The sequence below is a fragment of the Macrotis lagotis genome, chromosome 6 (genome assembly GCF_037893015.1).
Source record: "Macrotis lagotis isolate mMagLag1 chromosome 6, bilby.v1.9.chrom.fasta, whole genome shotgun sequence".
Taxonomy (NCBI): Eukaryota; Metazoa; Chordata; class Mammalia; order Peramelemorphia; family Peramelidae; genus Macrotis; species Macrotis lagotis.
The window spans coordinates 96720279-96741223 of NC_133663.1; the positions used below are offsets into that span (position 1 = coordinate 96720279).

Below are 20945 nucleotides of genomic sequence, written 5' to 3' on the forward strand. Positions count from 1 at the left end.
TCTCTCTCTCTCTCTCTCTCACACACACACACACACACACCACACACACAGACACACAGACACACACACACACACACACACACACACACACACACACACACGTTTTCTATGTATACTTCCTCTGATTTCCGTTTTGCTAAAACTTGGATTAATGGATTCCTTTACTAATTGCTATGAGTGTACATTGTGAAACTGGCATTTGATTGGAAGAGAGATGACTTGGATACAAAGCTTAGGTTTCTTCTTTCCCTGTTGAGAAACAGAAACCATGCATTTAGTTTGAACCTTAAAGTTAGATCCCATAAAATAATAATACTTAAGGAAGCAGATATAATTCTAACCTGTTATCCTCCCTTTTTTTCAGAAAAGAACAGAGGTATTGAGCCCTAGCCTCAATCTCTTTCTTATTCTAGTGAGAATTAATGTCTATCATGAAGAAGGGTGGAAGAGAAAGTGTTAGAGATGTCTATTCTGTCTCCTTTTGAACTATATAATGGCACCCCCATACTACATGTCAGGGTAGTTTTTGTCACTGAAACAATTATTTAATAAAATCTTCCACTGTGCTCAAACACTTCTTTGATTCAGAATTTCCCAGTAATAAACCCAAAAGTTTTGAAAGCAATCATATTCAAATTAATTACTGAAAAACAAAGTTTCAGCTTCCTCTAATATGAGTCTTTAGTCTTTGAGTTTTTCAATTCAAATTTTCTAAGTCCTTTTATTTGAAGGATGATTATCTCTCTCAAGTTTTCAGAACTGTTGGTGATTCTCCTTAAGCTGCTTTTCCCTGCATTTCTCACAAGAGTCATTTTTCCTGCTTCTTTCAATAAAAGTTCACATAAAAAGAGAGGTAATGTTTAACAAAACAAGTTGTTACTATTTCATTGAGTTGGAATTATTTCTTTTCCTCAAATGTTAGAGAATGAAAAAAAAATCTAGGGATATAAGTGGATTCAAGATCAAAATGAATCAGCAGTTAGAGGTGATCACCAAAAGATCTCTAATGTAATACCTGGTTCTGTTAATAAAAGTTTCCCAGTTGTATGGTGTTGATGGTAATTTCATTGCACCACAATATGCTTTCTTGGTTTCATACTTATTTATCTCTTCCAGAAATTTACCATACCTATTTTCTCTCTTTGGTCCCTTCCTTTTGAGTTGATTCTTCCTATCCACCTTCTCTATCTGCTGGAAAGAACACCAGAGAGGTTTTAGGAACCTTTGCTTCTAGTCTTGTCTCTGAAACTAGATAGTTATGTGATTTTGGTTAAGTAATATACTTTCTCTAGACCTCAGTTCCTACATTAAAAAATGAAATAATTGGATTAGATGAATTCTAATGTTCTTTCCAGCATCAACTCCTATGTTTATATACACAAACATTTCAAAGTCATATTATCATGGTTCTTCAGGGGTACCTATTTAAAACAGGTACTTGTGAGAGTCAAGTAATTCTAATATATATTCATGTATGTCACTTAAAAATCATTTGTAGAACTGGATTTCCAATAAAATAGTAGTGCATATGTGTTTACATGTTTGTTTATATGTATTGGATCATCAGATGGTTCATCTCAGTCACATAGAGCTGTTTTCTATATTCCCTGGCTCTAGGAGCTTCACAGGGGAGAGATTTATCATAAAGAGCTTTAATTCTTTAAAGAAAGGAAGGAAAAGATAGGTTAATGCTTGAATGGCTAATAGTCAGTACAGAACCCCTGAGAGTGACAAAGTCACTCACTCCTCTTTGGGAAATTTGTACATTCGGGTTGAATTTCTCTCCCAGAGCCTCTGTATGAAATGGTCATTTACCTTTGGGTGGCTTTAATATTTGTCATCCTTCTCACCAGCTTCCATCTATTCCTTTCCCTCAGGTTCTGAGAGTACTAATGGAAAGCTATTGATCAAGTTGAGTGAGATGTTGAAAAGGTTACTGAGAAGCTAGGGGCTCTTTGAGAGGTAGCTTGATAAGGACAGTCTGTGCTGTGAGGGGGCAGGCAGGCAACCAAAATTCTTTCTCAATCATTCATTTGTTATTTGTTGGCATCTCAAAGAAAAGAATCATTTAGTTGACAGGGCCCCAGTTTCCAATACTCTCAAATGGAAGTAAGCATGATTACCTTGCTCTTACCCAATGCCACAAGGGTCTCTGTGGAGATAGTCTCTAGTAAAAATATGTAAACTACTAGTTGCTCTCGGATGAGTGATCAGCAAATCTGAGATATTTCAAAAAAACACCCTCTGCCTTCAGGGGCCAGGAAAAAGAGAATATTGTGTTTTATCTTGAATAGAAAAAGAAAATCAATTGAAGAGAGGAACATGACTCAATTTTCTGTAACAGATGCATGAAATGGATCATTTTATCCAAGTTCTGGTTTATACTTCTTACCTAACAAAATTCCTTTGTGTTCCCAGGCCTTCAAAGGAGGTAGAATCGTTTCATGTTTTCTCCTTCCAGTCATTAGTCTATACTCAGCTGGGTGCATTCAAGAGAATCCTTAAATCCCTTTATAGTTTATAGGCAGATTCAATATTTCTTTTCATTCCTTTTTTTCATTAAACATTCATCAAGTGTCTATATATACATAACTCTATGCTAGGCACGTTGGGAAGTAAGAATAAGAGGGCATATTCTCTTGCTGTCAGGGAGCTTATAACATAGTAAGAGAGAACACATGCACACAAATAACTAACATGAGGCAAGTGATATAAAAGTACTACTGTCAGCACCTTGGTCAGAGGCAATGGCAAAGAGGAGAGCAATACACTCAGCTGGTTTTGTGCCAAGGTATAACACTGATCCACTTTCAAATGAGCCATTCTGTCTGCCAGAAAGTATATATATAGAAGACCAGAGTCAAAGCTCTAGCTTGTTGGAAAATTTCATTTGTATAGTGGGGCAATGTGTTAATGCATAACTGTTGCTATTTGTGGCTGAGGTAGAATGAAGAAAAGAAATTAAGAAGGTTGAGAAACTGGCAGGCCAGGTTGTTTGAAAAGAATAGGGGCTAGGGTAGATAGGAATTTGTTTTAAATGATACAGGCACTGAATCTACTTAGAAAGAGGAAGATTGATCAGTGAGGCTACAGATGATGAGAAGGAACTTGACAGGATAGAGTAAACTTTAATGGAGGAGAAGCAGCTATTCAATAATAATGGCAAAATGAGGATCTGAAATCATGCCATATCTTACTCCTGGCCCTTATAAGGAGCAACCATGCCTTGGAGAGAAATCCTTTTTTTTTTTGCCTTAAAGAAAGTCCTTAATAGCTGACCCCTTCTATATTTCCAGTTTCTCAGTTTACTCTTTTCCATCTACTTTTTGATTCATTAATACTGATTTTCTGCTGTTTCTTGAACAATATGGTTCATTTCCCAGCTCTGTACTTTCACTGGCCATTCCTCTCCCCTCCTCCCACCCCCATGCCTGCAATACCCTTCCACTTCTGCCTTTCTTTTTTAGAATTATTTTATTATTTATTTTCCATTTATAGGTGAAGATAGTTTTTTTTTAGGTTTTTGCAAGGCAGTGGGGTTAAGTGGCCTGCCCAAGACCACACAGTCAGATAATCACTAAGTGTCTGAGGCCGGATCCGACCTCAGGGACTCCTGACTCCAGGGCTGGTGCTCTATCCACTGTACCACCTAGCTGCCCCTGAAGATAATTTTCAACATTTATTTTTGTAAAGTTTTCTCTTTCCCACCCTTCCTACACTCACCCTAGGATGACAAGTAATCTTATATAGGTTATATATTCACAATCATGTTACAACCTATTTCCACATTAGTCATACTGTGAAAGAAGAATTAGAACAAAAAGGGAAAAAACCCAAGGAGATAAAGAGCAAAAAACAAATTTAAAAAGTTGAAAATAGTATGCTTTGATCTACATTCAGATTCCAGACTTCTTTTTCTGAATGTGGACGGCATTTTTTATAACAGTTCTTTTGGAATTTTTTGTTGAGAAGAGCCAAGATTATCATAGTTGATCATCTGTAAGAACAAAAGATGCCACTATACACAAGGTACTCCAAGTTCTGCTCACTTCACATAATATTAGTTCATGTAAGTCTTTACTGAAATCTACCTGCTTATCATTTCTTTATAGAGCAATAATATTCCTACAGTCATATATACCACAACTTGTTCAGTCATTCCCCAATTGGAGGACATCCCATCAATTTCCAAATCTTTGCCACCACAAAAAGAGCTGCTATGAATATTCTTGTACATGCAGGCCTTTTATCCCATTTTTTTGTTATTTCTTTGGGACACAGACCTAATAGTGGAATTGTTGGATGACAGGGTATGCAAAGTTTTATAGCCTTTTGAATTTAATTTTAATATTTGTCTTACATTTTTGAAGAAGACCATGACATCAAGGAGTTGATGCCATGTAAAGCTCATGAACTGGATTTGAGTGAGGAGGTGCTGTGCTATGTCACCAGCCTCACTTTCTCCTCCAGAGCCATCTGGGTTCATTAGCCAGATATGAGTCAGGGTGACTGGAGATGGCCCTGGATGTGAGGCAATCAGGGTTAAGTGACTTGCCCAAGGTCACACATAGGGAGGGCAGATTTGAACTCCCATTCTCCTGACTCCAAAACCAGTGCTCTATCCAGCGCACTACCATTGCTCTCTAGAATGACTGGCTCAGTTCACAATTCTACCAACAATGCAGTTTTTCCACATCCTTATCATTTCCCTTTTCTGTCATGTTAGTCAGTCTGATAGGTATAAGGTGCCTCAGAATTGTTTTAATTTGCATTTCTCTAATTAATAATGACTTGATGGGACAGATAGGTGGCACAATGGATAGAATGCCAGTCCAGGAGTCAGGAGGACCTGAGTTCAAATCCAGCCTCAGACATTTAATGACTGCCTAACTGTATGACCTTGGGCAAGTCGCTTAACCCCATTGCCTTAAATAAATAAAAATTAAAAAATTAATAATGACTTGGAGCATTTTTTCATATGACTATAGTTAGATTTAATTTTTTCATCTGAAGATTGTTTGTTGACATCCTTTGATCATTTATCAATTGGGAAATGAGTCATATTTTTATACATTGGATTCAGTTCTCTATTTTAGAGTGAGACCTTTATCAGAAACACTGACTGTAAAAATTTTTCCCCCAGTTTTCTGTTGACCTTCTAATATTGGTTGTTTTGTTTGTGAAGTTTTCAATTTAATATAATCAAAATTATACATTTTGCATTTCACCCATAGATCTGACAGGTAAATGATTCCTTGATCTTCTAATTGGCTTATGATATTACCCTTTTGTCTTTGTGTAGAATGTGAGATGGTGGTCTATACCTAGTTTCTGCCATACTATTTTCCACTTTTTCCAGCAGTTTTTGTTAAATAGTGAATTCTTATCTCAGAAACTAGAGTCTTCAGGTTTATCAAACAGTAGATTAGTATAGTTATACTCTTGGATCTTATGAATCTAACCTATTCCATTGATCTTCCACTCCATTTCTTAGTCAATATCAACAGTTTCGATAACTGCTGCTTTATGATATAGTTTAGCTCTAGTATGGCTGGGCCACCTTCTTTTGAATTTTTTCATTAATTCCCTTGATATTCTTGACCTTTTGTTCTTACAGATAAATTGTACTATTTTTTTTCTAACTCCATAAAATAATTTTTGGATAGATTTATTGGTATGACACTGAATAAGTAGCTTCATTTAGATAAAATTACCATTTTTTAACATTATTTAAGCCTGCTCATGAACAACTTATACTTTTCCAGTTGTTTCAATCTGAATTTATTTGTGTGAAAACTGTTTTGTAATTATATTCATATCGTACCTGAGTTTGTCATGGAAGGTAGACTCCCAATTATTTTATATTGTCTACAGTTATTTTGAATGGAATTTCTCTTTCTATCTCCTGCCGTTGGGCTTTGTTGGTAATATATAGAAATTCATTTCTACCTTTCTTGGTCCCCCTTAATTTCAGTGTCTTTTCTCTGAGATCACATAAAAGTTATTCCCCATATTTATTGTTTGTACATAATTGTTTACTCAGTCTCCCCATTAGAACTTTCTTAATATACTCAATTCTTATCACAATATCTGGAAAATAATGAGTGTACATCAAATGCTTGCTGATGTGTCAACATGTGGTTTCTTTAGGAGAAAGCTAGATTTCAGCAAGCACTAAAAAGGGGAAAGATTGAGAAGAAGAGATCCAGTATTAAAAAAGTCATATACTTAGAACTGACAGGGATTTTAAAAGATTTCTAGTCTGACCTCCTTCATTTTATTGTTGAGGGAACTGAGACACTCAGAGGTGCAGTGACTTGTCCAAGGTCATATAGGCAGTAATTAGCAGAATTAAAGTACATACTAAAGTCCTCTAATTCTAAATCCAGTCAGTTTTTCAACATTCCAAAACAGGAGAATGTTTTAAAAGGTGCAATCAAAAGTGATGACAGAGGATAGTGACTGCGGGGAAGACTAGTGCTATGGGAATATAGACAGTGTCTAGTGTAGCTAGTGGTGAATCTTACTCACTGCTCACACCCATGTGCTTATCTTTCACTAATCCTGGACTTCTTGGAAAATGTAGGTCCCCAGTCCATATAACTCATTGGGACTAAAGAGAATTCTCCAAGTCTTGGTGGGAAGGCTCTGTGGGAGAAGGGTATGGTGACATGGAACCCTGGGAGTGACCACGTACTCTCAGGTGATAGATCAAATCTAACTGGAAAAACCAGAACTGAGGACAAGATAGAAGTGGTGGTACTATGGGAAGAATATTAATAATATACCCTTCTAGGATATTGGAAGCTAGGGCAAATTTGTTTGTTTAATAGAATATTGTGAGGAAGAAGGAAAGAATTTGAAAATTTCGCTCATTATGACACTTTTTATTTAGTTACTCAGACCTTTTAGTACTGATGGCCCCATAATTCATCCTCAACCAAATAGTTGGTTACACCACCCCTTTGGAAGTGGAGTTGTTCATCCCAGAGCTATGGTAAATGTGAATTTATTCAATTAGAATATTAACTCAAGCCCCACATGCTAGGAGACTTTCCCTTCCTACTGCATTTCCATTCAATGTGTCATGTGAATGTGGTATAATGGAAATAACTTCAAAAGCTCAGTTTAATTGTATAAAGTATCTTTACTCATGATCAAACAAATAAAAGGAATAAAGTGAAATATATATTACCATAAGTATCAGGGAGTTTATTTATCTGTGGTACCTATGGACCATTAGGATGGTGCAAACTTTTGTTATGAAGGATTTTCTCATGTGAAATTATGGCGAAGCAGTTGTGAGAGGTTTCCCTCCTGATGGGCATCTTGTAAACTGTGGCTCAACTCTTTGGCTCCCCATTGTCCAGGAATCACTATTTCTGTATTATATAAGTCTGTGATCTAACAACCTTCTGAGGCAGATCAGGTTGGATTTTTGATATTGCATCTATCTGATATTCTGCTCCACCTGCCACAGGATGCTTTCAGCAACCAAGACATAAGAGTACTACTGGCATTGAGTTCTTTGCTTCTTTCTCCCCTTCTCTTATCTCACTGGAGGGTCTGGTAAGACTGTTTCAGGCTTGGAGAGCTATTTTTAAGGGTAGTGGAGCTTGATGGGTCAACTTCTGTCACTGTGCCTACCCCATCCAAAACTGTAAGTCACTGTAGCCTCAAAGTTCCTTTAGTCTTATTTTCCATCTTCAAGGCATAGTAAACCCAAGTATTTTGTACTCAGCGTCCCACTTTTGTAGCAGTTCAGATAGAGATGGATTTTGTGAAAGGAAAGTTAAGAGGAACTTTTCTTGATTGAATAATTCTTTCACTGAAAAGCAGAACCAAATATTGAGAGATTCTTGGGTAGACTCTTGGTGGTATTAAACTATCCTTTTTACAAACATGCTAAAGCAATTATAATTTAAAAAATACAATAAAAGGGGCAGTCATGCTTTTATTATGGCAGTAAATTTGGCAATTCCAGTTTTGGGTTGGGAAGAGACAATGATTATGAGAATATTTAGGAAAGAGTTCATTCCTGGTTATCAATGAGTTCTTTCCTTCTGCAAAATATACTTTCTCTTTAAGGTTCTTTTCATAAGCAGTTAAAAGGACAAGAAATGTGTTTTTCTGTAAGGGAAGAGATTTATGTTGAGTGTCAAAGAATATAAGATATTGTTGCTTTTATGGATGAACATCTTGATGCCTCACAAGAGAAGAAGAAATTTGTTTTAAACTGCTAATTTATGTGTATGAAAAAACAGCTTTGAAGTGAGATTTGGACAGTTTCAGAGAGTAAATGATCTGTGGTATATGTTTGAGGACTTGGCACTTGTCAGCAAGGTAGAGTGATACCTTGCTTTTGTGGGAATAGTTAAAAATTATAAAGAGGCAGAGGAAGATCTTTTATTTATTAAAAACTAGAGAACTGTGCTGGCAAAGAAATACAGTTCCAAGGGTATAAAAGAGATAAGACTGTCTTGTGAACTTCAGAGAACTGAAAAAGTATGATGGATTGTCAGCTAATTTGCATATACATTTTTTATGACTAAAATGGGTAAAACCAAGAAAATGAGAAATCATATAATCTTTCACTTAGAGACCAAGATATGATTAAAAAATAACTTTATATCTGAGAAGAAAAGTTAAGGGAGTTGTGACTTTTAAAAAAGCAGAGTTACAACAGACTGTAAAGCAACAGAATAAGAGGAACTGAGGAAGAGTTGAAGACACAGTAGGGAGGGCTGAAGAGCTATAATTCATGGGGCTATGATTGATTGAAGCAGTTTGAAGATAGAAGCCTCAGTTTGAATAATTCCTTATCAAAAAATAATAATTAAATTCATTGGCCAAAATTCCAATGATAGCTATTGCCTCTCAACTGAGAGTCTGAGAAAGGTGAAGCTTTTCATAATGCCTTTTAGTAACTGTGCATCTTCATGTTCTGAGTTGTATTTCTGTGAACTTTATTCTGATCAGACAACTCAACATCTGGGTGAATGAATGACTGGCTAAGCTGGTCAGAGATAGTTTGATGAATTTCTCTAACTTCATGAGAACTTCTGTTCACATACTCAATACTCTTTTTAAGGTTGTTGGTTAACTGAAAGAACTTGTAAAGTCTATATTCTAGCAAAGAGTGAAGAGTGCTAAAATTCAATAGTTAAGCAGAAGCCGGGAGGAAGAGCAGTTTTATGTTGTACAGATGTTTTTAAATGGACCAATAACATTGAAACCTAAAGTCTAGGATTGTGAATTATCCTAAGTACATAAGCTTTTCTCCCTCATCTGTTTCCTTTCTAGATGCCTATAAATGTGTACCCACTCTATAATATATCTATTGAGAGTATCGGTGAGGTAATAGAATCTATGTTCACAGTGTATTTTGATATGTTTACACTACTTTTTCTTATGTTATTTTAAAATAAATCATTATGCTTAAGATCCAAAAATGTCATTATAGTGATTGGCTTGCTGTATATTTAGAAAACACATTGGAAGGGTGCTCAAGAGCTAGGGTAGTTAGTAAGATTACCTCTAGGATCCTGAGAGAGTGAATGTAAGGTGATGGTTTATCTCTGGGAACTTAGAACTGCTAATGGGAACAGATTGGAGGAATGAGTCAAACTTACAGAGTAGGAGTTTTTGACGTGCCCCTTTGAAGCAATGATAAATAGATTTATCTTGTGTGGCATTTTTTACCTCACTTACCATGATAATATCATATTCTTTTTTATTATTGCTTCTCTCTCTCTCTCTCTCTCTCTCTCTCTCTCTCTCTCTCCCCCTTCTCTCTTTCCTAATCTTAACCATCGCCTCCCTTTTCTTTCTTCCCTCTCTCATTCCCTTCTCTTCCTTCCTTACTCTTCCTCTCCTCTTTCCTCACTCCCTCTCTTCCTCATTTTCTCCCATCCTTTCCTCCCTTCCTCCCTTCCCTCCCTTCTTCCTTCCCTCCATTTCTTCCTTCCTTCCTTCCTTCCTTCCTTCCTTCCTTCCTTCCTTCCTTCCTTCCTTCCTTCCTTCCTTCCTTCCTTCCTTCCTTTCCACCTCCCCCTCATTTCTTTTTTATTTCTCTTTAAAAAGGAAGCAACTTGCTTTTTTTTTTTCATTAACTGCTGGGACTTGATTATGCTCACCATCTATAACCATCATCCTCTGACCTCAGATAACTTGGCAAGGGTTCAGGAATCATGGGTCTACATTAAGTTGGAATTATATGTAGGTCTAGATTTATAGCTTGTGATGAGCAAAAGTCACAGTCTTCGACACTGTGTATATATTTGGTTATGCCCTTTGAGTTGGCTAATACACTTTCCAGCACTTGATTAATTAGGTGCTGGCAGATCTTTTTGACCAACACGTTGTGCCCTACTTAGATGACATTCCTACATTCTCCCCCAATGTGAAGAATGTATTAGATAAGTACTCTGCTGGTTGTAAGCCAAAGTCTTCCATCATCCAATCCATCTTTAACACAATTTCCAATATAATCTTCCTAATACATAGATATGTCAATTTTATACAGTTGTTAAAAAATCTTCAATGATTTTATTGGCTATCAAACAAAACACAAACTTTTAAACATGAAATTCAATGTCTTCCATAATCTGGATCCAAATTATCTTTCCAACTTTCTTTCATTCTTCCTCTGTATGAATTAAATAATCTAGTCCAAATAAGATGACTTTCCAGTCCTCAACTTTATTCTACCCTTTCCCATTTCCATGTGAAAATATATATACTGTCCTTCAAGGCTGGAATGAGTTTGTCCTGTATCTTCATTTCTTTAAGGCCCATTCAGGGTGCCTGCTCATAGGATCATGCTATTTTAGAGCTAGAAAGATTCTTTGCTATTATCTAACCCAACCCTATTATTTTAGAGATGAGTAAACTGTGACCCAGAGGTGTTAAGAGATGTACCCAAATTCACTTAGGTAGTAAGCAATAGAACAAGGATTTGAATTCAGATCAAATGGTTTCTGATTCAGTTTCTGTGAACTCATTCCCACTGGGTATGATCTCTCCTCTAACATACCATCTAAGTTGTATTATAATTATTTGTGTACATGCTCTATTTACTATATTCTAAACTTGTCAAGGGCAGACATGATGTCACTATTGCATCTCCAAAATAAAATAGTACCTGATCCATAATAGTACATAATATGAGGTTTGTTAAACAGAAATTAGTTTTACCTTGAGAATTATTGAGTAGGAAACACTTTGTTATGTGGATTTGGAAGTACCTATGCCTATGTAGTTTGTGTAGTTTTATGAGCTTTTGGGCAGGATTACCTGACCTCTGGATCATTTACTAAAGATAAATCTTTTCTTTTTCTTTTTTACAAAAAAAGATAGCAGCATCTTACATTGGGACTGATATTTTTGAAAACAAAATAACTTGCTTCATTTTGAATGATGTGGCAAAGACAAAAGAAAGTCCAATGTGTCCATCACCGGGCAAGACTAAACTGACAAGAAGAATAAGTACAGTGATCAATTATCTTCTAGTTAACAATATAACCATTGTTGCTTGTTTTCTTAAAATACCAAAGGTGAGATAGGGGACCACTGTTCATGAAAAGTTGCCATTATATTAGAAATTTGAAACAAAAAAAAAAAAAAGAAAAAGGTAAAATAACATTGAAAATTACCTTAATTAAAAAGAAATAGGGGCGGCTAGGTGGCGCAGTGGATAAAGCACTGGCCCTGGAGTCAGGAGTACCTGGGTTCAAATCCGGTCTCAGACACTTAATAATTACCTAGCTGTGTGGCCTTGGGCAAGCCACTTAACCCCATTTGCCTTGCAAAAACCTAAAAAAAGAAAAAAGAACAAAAAAGAAATAAATTATATTGTTTTTTTATGTCTAGAGCCTATATCCATTTGGATCTTATCTTGGTATAGGGTGTGAGGTGTTGGTCTAATCTAAGTTTCTTCCATACTAACTTCCAATTTTCCCAACAGTTTCTATCAAAGAGAGTTTTTATCCCAGTAGTTGAACTCTTTGGGTTTATCAAACAACAGATTACTATAATCATTTCCTGCTATTGCACCCAGTCTATTGCATTGATCTACCACTCTATTTCTTAGCCAATGCCAGACAGTTTTGATGACTGATTCTTTATAACATAATTTTAGATCTGGTAGGCCTAAGCCACCTTCTTTTGCACTTTTTTCATTAAATCTCTGGAGATTCTAGACTTTTTATTTCTCCATATGAATTTACTTACAATTTTTTTCTAACTCAGTGAAGTAATTTTTTTGGAATTTTGATTGGTAGGGCACTAAACAAGTAGTTTAATTTTGGTAGAATTATCATTTTTATTATATTTGCTTGGCCTATCCATGAGTAGTTGATATTTGACCAATTATTTAAGTCTGATTTTATTTGCATGAAAAGTGTTTTGTAATTGTTTTCAAAAAGTTTCTGAGTCTGCCTTGACAGGTAGACTCCCAGGTATTTTATATTGTCTGAAGTTACTTTGAATGGGATTTCTCGCTCTAGCTCTTTCTGCTGCATCTTGCTAGTCATATATAGAAATGCCGAGGATTTCTGAGAGTTTATTTTTTTATCCTACGACTTTACTAAAGTTGCTTATTATTTCCAGTAGTTTTTTAGATGATTTTTTGGGATTCTCTAGGTATACCATCATATCATCTGCAAAGAGTGAGAATTTTGTCTCTTCCTTCCCTATTCTAATTCCTTCAATATTATAAGCAAACTAGAAGATCAAGAAATAGCTTACCTGTCAGATCTATGGGAAAGAAAGCCATTTATGACCAAGGAGGAGATGGAGAACACCATTAAAAATAAACTAGATAATTTTGATTTCTTTAAATTAAAAAGCTTTTGCACAGACAAAACCACTTTAACCAAGATCAAAAGAAATGTAGTAAATTGGGAAACAATTTTTATAACTAGTGTTTCTGACAAAGGACTTATCTCTAAATATACAGAGAACTGAGTCAAATTTTTTAAAACAAGACAAACCATTTTCCAATTAACAAATGGTCAAAGGATATGCAAAGACAATTTACAGATGAGGAAATCAAAGTAATTCATAGTCATATGAAAACGTGCTCTAAATCACTAATTATTAGAGAAATGCAAATTAAAACATCTGTGAGGTACCACCTCACACCTCTCAGACTGTCCAATATGAACAAAAAGGACAATGATCAATGTTGGAAGGGATGTGGGAAATCTGGGACACTAATACATCGTTGTTGGAGATGTGAATTCATCCAACCTTTCTGGAGAGCAATTTGGAATTATGCCCAAAAACCAACAAAAATGTGCATACCCTTTGATCCAGCAATACTACTACTGGGTCTATACCCTGAAGAGATTATGAAAAAGGGTAAAAATATCACCTGTACAAAAATGTTCATAGCAGCACTCTTTGTGGTGGCAAAAAATGGAAACTGAGGGAATGTCCATCAATTGGAGAATGGCTTAACAAACTGTGGTATATGTGTGTGTGTGTGTGTGTGTGTGTGTGTGTGTGTGTGTGTGTGTGATTGAACACTATTGTTCGATTAGAAACCAGGAGGGATGGGAATTCAGGGAAGCCTGGAGGGATTTGCATGAACTGATGCTGAGCAAGATGAGCAGAACCAGAACACTGTACACCCTAACAGCAACATGGGAGTGATGAGCAACCTTAATGGATTTGCTCATACCAACAGGGCAATAATCAGGCACAATTTTGGGATATCTCTGATGGAGAATGCCATGTGTATCCTGAGAAAGAATTTTGGAGTTTGAACAAAGACAAAAGACTTTCTATGTACCTTTAACTTTAATTTTTAAAAATGTTGTCTTCTTTTGTAATTCTGCTATATCTCATACTATATGTTTCTTCCTTAAGGATATGATTTCTCTCTCATCACATTCAACTTGGATCAATGCATACTATGGGGATGATGTAAAGACTAACAAACTGCTTTCTGTGGGGGGGGTGGGGGGAGGGAAGCAAGATTAAGGTTAAAAATTGTAAGACTCAAATAAATAAAACCTTTCTAAAATTTAAGAAAAAGAGAAAGAAATGTCATGGCATTCCTCTACAGAACTAGTGCTTACTTAAGCACTATATGATGACCCATACAGTATTAGATATCTACTAATATTATTGCATTTCCAGTGAAATAAGACTGGGTCTTAAATTGATTTTTTTTAGATTTTTTTCAAGGCAGTGGGGTTAAGTGGCTTGCCCAAGGCCACACAGCTAGGTAATTATTAAGTGTCTGAGGCCAGACTTGAATTGAGGTATCCACTGCATCACCTAGCTGCCCCACTTATATTAATTTTTGCTAGAAAAGATGAATTGAGGCTTATTTTCAGGGGAGATCTTAGTTTTTTTAATGTATAACAATCTACATTCATTCATTTATTCATGTATAAAAATCTACATTTAATCATGTCCATTCATTATCAAGTGCAAACTTTATTTGTATAATATGACTATACTTCAATTGGTCATTTGGCAATAAGTTTTGAGTTCATCTATTTACATGGGCATTTATCTCTTGTCCAAAGTGTCCTATTTACAAATAATTATAGTTTATATTATCATTTATTTTTATTAATATCAATAACATTATTTATATTTAATTGCATATTAATATTATTATTTTATAATTCAATATGTCTGCCATGTTGCAACAGACATACTAAATGCATCTGTCCAGTTGATGATATTAACTGGGGTTTATTTTGGGGGTAGGATTTATATTATTGGCATTTTGAAAAAATCATGCCAGGGCTTATTTTTTGGGAAAGATGGACGTATTATACACATATAGCTAAATCAGTGTAATGAAGAATCTGACAAAAACCAAGGTCTTAGAGGATAATAGAATCATAAGTCATGACTTTGGAGACCCTCATCAATTGCCTCATTCTTAAAGATAAGGAAACTGAAAGATCTTAGAGATTAAGAGACTTATCCAAGGTCACAAAGATAGCATCAGCCTTGGGAATTGAAGTCAGTTCTTCTGACTCTAGGACCAATACTCTTTTCACTTTATCATGAACTATGAAGGCTAGATTCATTTTCTTCATTTTCCCATACTTGAAGTAGTCATTCTAGTTTCTCCTTTTCTTCATCAGTTGTATAAGTAGGCACTGACATATTACCAATATATTACTAATTGCATATAAGAAACTGAATGTGGGATATCATTAAGAAATGTATGATTGGAAAAAAGAGATGAGCCAGTAAGATTGAGAGATGTTAGATTGACAACTGAAGTGCTTGTATTCTCAAAAGACCTAGAAGAACCCTTCATTGGTAGATAATTATTGGGAAAAATGGGTAAGAATCACATAGAATGGGAAGCTGAGGATAAATTTCATTCTTCATTGGTGGAAAGACTAGCCTTGGTAATATATATATATATATATATATATATATATATATACACATATATATATATATATATATATATATATATATATATCCATCAAAGTTTAATAACCATTATGATTAATAGCAAAAAAAACACAAAGAATGAGTTTGAACTGCTAGATTGTAAATGCTTTGAGGGATCATGTATTCATTATATTCTAACTTCCCCAGGGCTAATTTTACACATAGTAAATATTTAATAAATTGATATTTAATAAATTATTACATTAGTGAGTCACAGAACCACAGATTTCAGAATTGAATGAGACTTCACAGGCCATCTAGTTTACTGTGTACTTTAACATGAGTTCCCTCTACAAAAATATCCAATGGATAGTTATCCAGATTTTGTTCATTGGAATTATTCAAACAAAATCTGGATATCTAAGGAGGTAGTTTATTTCACTGTTAGCTCTAATTAAGAAGTTTTCAAGAAAATTCATCCTTTTTCATAACATCATTTGTTCCTGGTTATCTACCCATTTGGGCTAAACACTCTCGGGCATTTTTTTTCTCTCTATTATCTTTCCTTGCTTCCATCATCTATTTTAAACAATCCAAATGGGTTGATGAGCTCCTTATCCATCCTTTTTCTCTTGTGACAGTTGTCCATTTTCTCTCTCTTTGTATTATTTGAGGGGTATGGGTAACTAAGCTATCAAGTATAGCTTTGGGAAGCCACTGAGTTAGACTTTAGAATTTTATGTATTACATGGAAAAAGAAATGATAAATTTGTTCATTGTTCCTGCAATGGGCATTAGTTGCAATTTATTTATTTTTTAACACTAACTTATAAATATGGTGTTTGTATGTGTGTGTGTAAAATATGTAGTTGACTAAATTGAAGTCAAGTTCAAACAAATCAGTTGGATCAAGTAAGTGATAGTCTACCTATTTAGGTCAAACTGACTCATCCTCCTGGTTTTGTTTTCCCTGAATGATTAAAGCAACATTTGTTATCTGGGTGACTCCAGAACCCCGACCAGCTGTCTGTCATTCCCGCGTGAGCCTGATGGCTCTTGGCTCTCCCCGGTGCGGTGTCTTCCATCAAATCAGACTTTTCTCCATGGGGGTATTTATTATGTGCCATTTTGAAAATAAAAATGACGCAGAGCAATCATCCAGCAGAATCATAAAACATTTTATTACCCGAGACTGCGAGAAGACAGGTTTGACGTACAACACTGGGAACAAGCGACGGACCTTACAATGTGGTCCTAAAGCGTGATTTAATGAAGCTTGGAGGATTTAGTTGAGTCGAAAAAGTTCAAAGCTGCTTGAGGTAGGGCGGGAGGGGAGCCAGCCTGTGTCCCTGGCCGAGCCGTTCTCCACCAAGGATGGAGGGGCCAGCAGTGCCCATTTGTCTTTCTGTCGCGGAGAGCCAATGACTGCGAGCATGTTTTACCACCGGAACTTTCCACCTGATTTAGCGAACCCTAAAGTTGGCACCGTATCCCAGCAGCTTCCGTTTTACAAGGCCAGCAGTTAATCCAACAAAAGGCTAGATTCATTTTCCTCTATACCCGCTGATTGCCAGCTGAGAGCTGGTTGCTGTAAACTGGCTTTTTTTTTATTTTTACATCCATTTTACTGGAATGAAGGTCTTTTGCCCCTCAATAAATGATGCTGTGCTATCTCCAGCAATGTTTCCAACTTTCTTCCTAGGGTTAGATGGTCCTTGAACTGATAACTAAATTGTCAAAGAGATTCCTTTCCTTTGACTTTATTCTCACTTAACTTTCTAGCCAAGTCCAGCCAATCCTATCCAAGTCCTTGGGTGCAATCTGAATTTAGAAAACCTTAAGAGCTTTGAGCAAAAGAGCATTTGAGGAGAGAATCTTATGTTTTCCTGTTATGTTGGCATCATCATCATAATTATATCATCATTATCATCATCATAAAATATGTAGAAAACAACTATGGTAGAGTGGAAAAAGTCCTAGACTAATATTAAAGAAGGTCAAAGTTTAGGTTTCCCCTTTGCCACTTACTAGTTATATGATCCAGGTAACATCTACGAGCCTCCATTTTCTCGTGAGTAAAAAGGGGATAATTATACTTAAACTGCCAACTTGACCAGGTTGTCAAGATATCAAGTGAAATAATATATGTAAAGCATTTTGCAAACTATTATCATCATCATCATTAATGACACAATAATAATAATAATAATCCCCTATTAAAAATCTACTTTGGGAGGTCATGGTGTTGGATACAAAGAAATGCAAAGCCACTCAATTTCATCATGGTGTAGTAGAAAGTACCCTAGATTTGGGGTCATATTTACCTAGGTTTTAAATCTTATTTCTGCTATTTACTACTCGTGAACTCCATGGTAAGCTACCCAAGTTATTCCTCATCAATAGAAATTGGATTTGTGATCCTTTCCAGTTCTAATTCCTATGATCACAAAATTAAATTTGCCAAATATATATTGAGAACTACAATGGGCAGAATACTAGCAGTAGTTGGTCAATCTCTATTTTGCTCTTGTTCAATTTTGATTATTTAGGCAAGGATGAATGAGAGTGAGGGACACTGTTAACTTAAACCTGGTCATTCTCTACAGATGAAGAGATAGAGGTAAAACCAAAAGAAAGGACCCCACAAAGCAACGTTAATGGAATCCAGAAATTCTGCCTCTGCCTCTTATTGTGCTGGATTTGGGTTCTGTAAGCAAGGTTTATATTCTTAAAAGCTTACAATTTAGTTAAGGAGTTAGGAAAAATGATTTGACTATTGCTATATCACTTGATCAATAATTCTCTTAATGGTCAGAACTTCATTTTCCTAATTCATTCATCTATTCAAATAGAAATTTGATAAGCATTAATTAAACACATCTCAGTGTTCCAGGAATTGTGAAAGCCTCTGGGAATACAAAGAGCAACACCTCCCAAGAGAAGAAAAACTCTCTGTCTTCAAGGAACTTAGAGTCTACTGAGGTGAAGAAACATGTTCACTAATAAGCAAATATATGCTATTTTTAGAATGTGTATATAATATGTAATGTATAACATATAGAATATAGTGTGCTTGCTGCATGTTTATAATTATGTTTTCTATATATTTATATATAGTATATACATTTGACACAATATAATGTTAATATAGTATTTTATAATTATGCCATATAAATGCATAATTCATATATATTTATAGTAAATTATAAATACATAGAATATGTAAGATAATATACAGTATCACATACACAATACATATAGGAGAAAAAAAATCATGCCTTAATGAAAGAGCAGCCAGGAACACCCAAAAAGATGTGTAGGTGGGACTAAAATGCTTGACAAGCTGTGTGACTGCTTGCCAGTCTAGTATATATAGCACTTACCACTCTTAGAAATCCTTGGCATTTTTTTTTCCTGAGAACAGGCCCTTAGACCAAGATCCTTTTTTTTCTCCTCCTTATTTCATAATTGATATGAAGAGTGGGGTTGTAGTATCCCTTTCTTGATTCAGTAATTCCAATTAAGAATTAGGTTCCATTTCAGTGTAAATGGACAGTTATCTTTGCTCTCCTCCCATCCATTTCTTTGTGTTCCTCTGGCCCAGTCCCTATGTAAGTCCAGTGAATGACAAATAGAGTCTCCCCTGTCTTGAATCTTGAGACCAACAATAGACTTGGGGTTTGGGAAGTTTCTGGAATACAACAAACTACCCCCTGGGTCTGTGACTGACCATTTGTGAAGCCAGCATGACTTTTTAATTTACTTTATACTATAAACACTTGTGGGAAATGACTCATAGTCTGGATCATGTTTTCCCTGTAGAGACTTCTCTTCTCTGCTCTAGGGGTCATCCAATGCTTTTCCATGACATGGTCTTTAATTAAGTATGCAATAAAGTTTTTTACTGATGTGAACCCTAAATCATAAGCTTTGGTTCTTTTTGATTGAATGGCTCTTCCCATGTCAGCAATATCTTATTCCTTTTCAGGCTGCATTGCAGACCTACTCTCTAAGTCTCTACTTAGAAGCTCATTCCAGCTTGGAATTCACACACTGAAAGTACCTTCTGCCTCTCTGACCTCTTCTCTCTGATTGAATGGCTTTTCCCCCAAAACTGAAACCAGTTTAAGGAGAATTTGAGAATGGCTGAGCCAACCATTGTTCATTTCTGTCTAGGCTGACTTTTTTTTTCCACAGCAATGGGGTTAAGTGGCTTGCCCAAGGCCACACAGCTAGGTAATTATTAAGTGTCCAAGGTCAAATTTGAACTCAGATCCTCCTGACTCCAGGGCTGGTGTTCTATCCACTGCACCACCTAGCCGTCCTTAGGCTGACTTTCTGTTCCATATCTAATCCTCCTCATCCCAGTTAGATTATCTTTGTTTCCCCAACTTTTTTCAGTTCCCTTTTGTGTCCTTCATTTCTCCATTAAAATGTAAGCCCCTCCAGGGCAAGGACTGTTTATTTTCTTTACTGGTATCTGTAGTCTATTCCTTAACACAGGGTTTGTTATAGTATTTGCTTTTAGAAATGCTAATTGATAAATTGATGACAATATTAAACTAGATAGATTTGGAAATTGAGGCAAACAGGGTCTAGTGATTTGTCAACAATCACACAGCTAGTGGGTGTCTGAAGCTGAATTTGAACTCATGAAGATGAACCTCCTAGGGCAACTAGGTGGCTAGAGTACCAGCCCTGGAGTTAGAAGCTCACGAATTCAAATCTGGCTTCAGATACCTGACCCTTACTAACTGTGTGACCTTGAGCAAATCACTTAATCCTGATAGCTTGCGCCAGGACCATTTCCAGTCATCCTGATCCATATTTAGTGGTCACTGGACTCCTGGAGAAAGAGAGACTGGTGACTTAGCTCAGCACTTCCTCAATCAAATCCCATTCACATACTTGTCATGGCATGGTGTCACATCACCTCTATGATATCATGGTCTTCGTTGAGAACAAAGGTCGAACAACAACAACAGATAGATTAGGACTAGTAGATAATATATAAATGATCCTTGTTTCTTCTAAGGGAATTGTAGGTGGGCAAATGAGGCAGTTTCAATTAAAATCATTCTCTAAAGCCCTATTGTGACATAGAGATAACTTGGATTATCAGACATTATGCTAGCGGAATGAAAAGTCTGGCAGGTCTATATCTGTTGTCCAAAGACTGATATAACTCAGTTTGGAGGGACTCAATCCCAGGTTGACTTCAGGGTAATGAGCTTTTCAGTCATTGAAACTCTGAATCACCATACTAAGACATAGAAGAGTTTTACTCTGTTAGGGAGCAATAAGAAAGTCATGAAGCTTTGAAATTTTGAGGAATATGACAAAGGCAATGCTAGTAAAGTGACTAATATTCCAAAAGTCCTGATTTCTTTTTTTAAGGCAATGGGGAAAAATGTCTTGGCCAAGGTCACACAGCTAGGCAATTATTAAGTGTCTGAGGTCAAATGTGAACTCAGGTCCTCTTGACTCCAGGGCTGGTGCTCTAACCACTCCACCATCTAGTTGCCCCTTTCTTTTTTCTCTTAATATTTGTTTTTCACAATTACATGTAA

At 35.9% G+C, this 20945-nt stretch overlaps 1 long non-coding RNA gene across 1 annotated transcript in view; it reads left to right on the forward strand.

Moving 5' to 3' along the window:
- LOC141491137 (uncharacterized) overlaps window positions 1-17052 on the forward strand; it is a 122229-nt gene extending 105177 nt beyond the window's left edge. The window contains exon 8 of the long non-coding RNA XR_012469470.1: window positions 16360-17052. This is a non-coding gene — a long non-coding RNA (uncharacterized LOC141491137). The remainder of the gene's footprint in view (window positions 1-16359) is intronic.
- Window positions 17053-20945: the final 3893 nt, after the last annotated feature.